Source organism: Phoca vitulina, unplaced genomic scaffold, assembly GCF_004348235.1.
Source record: "Phoca vitulina isolate PV1807 unplaced genomic scaffold, GSC_HSeal_1.0 scaffold14, whole genome shotgun sequence".
NCBI classification, from domain to species: Eukaryota; Metazoa; Chordata; class Mammalia; order Carnivora; family Phocidae; genus Phoca; species Phoca vitulina.
Window position 1 is genome coordinate 20,667,780 of NW_022589717.1, and position 5,515 is coordinate 20,673,294.

At 35.3% G+C, this 5,515-nt stretch overlaps 1 pseudogene; it reads right to left on the reverse strand.

Moving 5' to 3' along the window:
* Window positions 1-4,096: 4,096 nt before the first annotated feature.
* Window positions 4,097-5,158, reverse strand: LOC116637316 (annotated as a pseudogene).
* Window positions 5,159-5,515: the final 357 nt, after the last annotated feature.

The following is a 5,515-nucleotide window of genomic DNA, read 5'->3' on the forward strand; positions in this document are numbered from 1 at the left end:
AAACGGACAAAAACAAGGAAAATGTTTTGACTTAATGTGTCCCCAAAGGACACTCTAAAATTTAACTAAAGAAGAAAGAAAGATGAAGAAAAATCAGAACAAGTCCATTTCATAACAAAGATGAGGTTGCTTTACTACATACTTATAATTCTTTTTTCCTCTGTGCATAATAATTACCAGCACTTGCCTTCTTTTCTGTAAAGTAGTGCAAATTGCTACCAATAACAAAACTCTCCTCCAAGTATAGAACATTGTTAACTTTTTCTGTCAACTGAATGACTGGTTAATATTGAAAGCTTAAGCCTATGTCACTTTGGACTGCAGTAAAAATGCTTATTGAAAGCAATTTAAGGTAGGAAAACAAACTATTAGATAATATTTTTATTTATATTACCGAGTAGGGAATTCATAAAATCATACAGAAATCTGCATGCAACCTAAAATAAATGTCTGTATAATTTTAAAAGTTGAGGTTTCTAACATTTCAGAAAATGTTCTTTTCTTTAAACCTGGAAGGTTTATCAATATATATTTATGAAGTTAAAATGAAGTTAAGATAAATATTTTGGTTCAGCAAAAATGGAAATAGCTGTAAATAAGAGATTACTTACGTTTTTCTATCTTTTACAATCCCCTAATGAATGATTTTATTTAGAGAAGCCAATGAGATATGCCTAAGTTGAACTAAGAGTTATTATTATCACATGTCTTATATACATGGGATTTAGATTCACACTGAGATATGTACCATTTCAAGCCTTTTCTTTGGTATAAAAATGTTTATAACTGAAAATAAAAAAGGTAATACTTCAGTTTGTAATCATTAGATTATATTTTAAATTTATTTTAGCTTAGACTCATGACTCAAAGAATGGAGATCTATTAATGTAACAGTGTGTTAATTGATTGCTTTCAGAATCTAACCTCACAAAAATGAATGGCCAACTCAAGAAGCAACACCATATTAGGCACCGCAAGTCTGTATAAATAAGTACAGACATTAACATAAAAACCAATAAACCCTATTTCCGGTTCCTGTTATCCCACCATGCAGCCAGAACTATTGGCTGTTTCCAGTCCAAAACCAAAGAGCTGGGTCACTTCTGACAGATAAATTTCTACAAGAGGAAAGGGAATGCAAAGCAATATACAATCAAATATATTCAAGATAAAATTTACACTAATCTGCTGATTTTTATTTATACTCTTTTATATACATCCCAGGAAAACCTAGTTGATGAGTTTTGTGCTCATTGATTTCAGATAATCATTTATGACTACATCTCTGATTTTCAGAAGATGGTGGAAGCATGGGATTGGAAGGGAAAAAAAATCAAATATCACTGTGATATAAGATTGTATAAATATATAAGGAAAAAAGGGAACAAGATTGATTATGGCTGGTTAAATATGTAATCATGTGCCACTTCTAACAACCGTTTTCATATCTACAAATTGGACTTACTACCAGTTATTAAGTCAAGCATTCAAGCTCTTTAACTTAACATAAAAAGGCAAGAGATATTTCGGCAAGCCTCAGTGCAAATTAGAGGAATATTTTAAAAAGACTGTTGAGATTTATATTTTTTAGAATCTCTTAAGTGGTCAATATAAAGAGCAACAATATGAACTTATTACTAACCTGCACCATGATCCCAAAACCTGTACAGAAACTATGAACATCTTAACACTAAAAACACACAAAATCTCACCAAAGAGTAGGAACGGTGTCTTAAACATCTCACTTTGTTCCTAACAACCATGCATACTCCCAGGGCTAACATGAGAACTATTATTCACTGTTATAGTCACCTTTACACAAATCTCTCTGAAAAGCCTACAACAATATCACAACTGGCCTATGCCCAGTCTACTGGTAATGGCTCAGTGAATCTCTATTCAAGATGATTTAAGAAAAACTATGGAGTAAGGTAGAAAAAGGCTCACCCCCTCACCTAGTTCTCTGAGGTATACTGTCATACTTTAAGAGATTGGTAAGCAAAAAAATTAAGGCTGTTACATATTCTTCATGGTTCTATAAAAATGTTTCGCCAATAGATGAAAATTCCACCAAAAACACATTTTCAAGTTCATTCTAACACTACAAAAGTTGTTTAATTGATTCCACTCATTTAGTCAACTAGGCAAAATTCTATTGATTCTGTAGTAAAATGGTTTATAAAAAGAAAAGGGAACACTTATAACATTGGGGAATTAGAAAAACAATCTTGTTTTAACACTGCTATAGACACAAACAGATTCTAACATTCTATTTATGTAACTAGAATTTGCCATTTAAAATGGCATTTAGCTGTTTGTAGTTACATTATTAGCTTTAAACATCTTGAAATAATCGAAGTATTTTAAAACACTTGTCTGAGAATATAAGTCATTTGGTATAATATGCCAAACTCCTATAAAATTTCTCAGAGAATAAATTCACAGCTGCATATTTTGAATATACATATCCATTAAGTCAAATTTGCATATGGGCACTCATGACTGAAATGCAAAGCATGCCAGACTGATTTTCAAACTATGACTATTGAACTCTACACATCAATTTCTGAAACTTGATGTCTACTTATTTATACCAGAGATCTAACTTCCTTCAAATACCAATTGCCTCCCCCTTATCCCCAAACAAAATAAAAAATACACTTAAAAACAAGATAAAACAAAACAAAAGCCCTCTATCATAAGTATTTATTTCACATTTTGTTATATCCGATTTTAACTATAGAACAAAATCTAGAATATCTAAGTTAAAAAGCATTTTTTTAAAAAGATTTATTTATTTATTTATTTAACAGAGAGAGAGAGAGAGCCTAAGAAGGCAGAGCGGCAGACAGAGGGAGAGGGAGAAGCAGGCTCTCCACCGAGCTGGGAGCCCGATGTGGGGCTCGATCCCAGGACCCTGAGATCATGACCTGAGACGAAGGCAGCCGCTTAACCGACTGAGTCACCCAGGCGCCCCTGAAAAGCATTTTTGATTAGAAACTATTTGACATAGTAAACTTTTAAAAACTGAAACTTACAACCTAAATGACCATATTTAGTATATGGAATCATCAATACAGTGCAGAATCCGACATGGGGTTCAATCTTACAGCCCTGAGACCATAACCTTAGCTGAAATCAAGAGTTGGATACAGAACCAAATGAGCCACCCAGGCGCCCCTAAAAGAAATGTTTTTCAATATTCAATTCAAAAAGACATACCACCAACATAGAAGGTAAATGTATTTCATTCTCCCAAACACATATTTTTATATAAGTATCCTCAATTATCTATGCAAGAGACTGATACTTCAAGAATAAATTCATGGGGTGCCCAGCTGGCTCAGTAGGGAAAGCATGTGACTCTTGATCTCAGGGTCACGAGCTCAAGCTCCAGGTTGGGTGAAGAGCTCACTTAAAAAAAAGAGAAAGAGGGGGCTGGATAGCACAGTCAGTTAAGTGGCCAACTCTTGATTTTGGCTTAGGTCATGATCTCAGGGTTCTGGGATCAAGGTCCAAGTTGGGCCCCATGCTCAGTGGGGAATCTGCTTGAGGATTTTCTCCCTCCCTCTCCCTCTGCTCTTCCCCCAGCCCCTGCTCTCTCTCTCTCTCCCTCAAATAAATAAATCTTTAAAAAAAGAATAAATATGAATCTTACTTACAGTGCATTAAGATTACAATGTTTACACTGAACACCTAGAATGTATACTATAATTAAAGTAAAACTAAAAAATTTATTTTAGAATACTCTCATTGTTTACATTCAACAAACATAAAACAGATGAAAGTCACAGAATCATGTTAAATTCATAATAATTCACATATAACATAGATTAAATTATCAAAGAAAGGATTAAACTGACATCTTCATAGCTCTTTGTAGATTCAACATTTCTATGCCTCCACATACTGATAGCAGTAAGCATATTTCTTGACATCGTTCAATGTAGTTAAAAAAATTGACTGTATAGAAGCCATAATTTATAAAGCAAGGTAACCAAGTGAAATAACAATTTTCATTAATATTGGCTTTTTAGAATTTCTTAAGAAAAGATATACTAGGATTGCTCAGCTGCCTATGAATAATTAAATTTCTTTACTTAAGCACTTTTAATACAGTAACCGCAGGCTTCATTTTGAAGTTTTTGTTAAAACGAACAATTGCTTACTCAGGGAAATCACCCTCAGTAGTGGGGTATTTGGCTTGAATCACAGCCCATGATTCCTAAAGATATGAGAAGCCAGTGACTTGAATAAAGAGTATTTCTACCCTCCTTTTCAGTAACTTCTGTCTCAAAGCCCTTATATTCTTTGTAGACTTCAAGGTAAGGATGCAGCCACTGACCCTGGAGTTCCCTGTCTGGATAGAGAATATAGTCTACATCACTTGCACCTACAAATTCACTGAAATGATTTCTAATATCATGTAGCAGGTAGTTGTGTCAAGAATTTTGTAATCAATGAGCTGTATGTCACCTTGTTTCTTGCTGTAGATTCTATTCTTACACAATAGCTCATTACGGCAAAGCACAGCTAGTAATTTCCGGTTGGAAAGATTCTCCCTGAAATAAGTCATCTCCTCCTGAAGACTGAGGGCTTCGTATATTACTTAGGAACATGTTATTAATGTCTTTATCTGCAAATGCTGTAGGAATGAGAGAGAAATATATTCCCACCTGTAGCCATAGATTAGATTTGGGAATCCAACTATTGAGTGCATGACTAGTATGGATTTTAGCAAGCCGATGAGCTATTCGCCTGAAAAAGGCTGAGTTGCAGATGCATTTTTGATCCAATGTTTTTCTCTGTATAACTTTATAGCATAGTTCATTACAAGGTACAGTAGAACTGTGGTGCACAGCTATGAGCTTGCAACACTCAAAACCTCTTCACTTCCTCATCTCACCAACTAACAAGTCAATCTTACTGTGATTAACTTCTCACCAGGACTGAATCTTCCATTATATTACCCACATCACAGCCAGGAAATTTGTGATTTCATCTATAAAGATGTGCAGGTCCCCTCCTGGGTGGGTGTGTGTGGGGGGGTCCCCCTGTGGCCACAGGTGTTGAAGGTGGTTTAGAGATCCTCCTGGCAGCTCTATTCCTTCTGATCCTGAATCGTGATGTTCAACTTGAGCACCTCCAGGGAGCCCATTGATGTAACCGTCAACAGTCCAGGAGACAATAGAGACCACTGTACAGAAAGTGACAAAAACCAGGGTGGGTGCTGACTAGCTGGCAGATACTTTTGTCCTGTGACTTCCTGAGAGACTCCAAGCATCTGATGCCTTCTGTTTAGGTGTTCACAATTTAGGATCTCACGTTAGTTTACTCCAAATCACTGCTCCAAAGCTGGTTAATATTCACCTCCTTTCCTCTCTATAGGATCAATAAAGATGTTTTTGTCCTCAAATTTTAGGCTTTGAGGTTGTGGCTGTGGCTCTGGTTTCACTGATGATAGGATATCCTTTGCTTTCCCCTGTTCCGTTTGTTTCTTATTGATACTATGGCT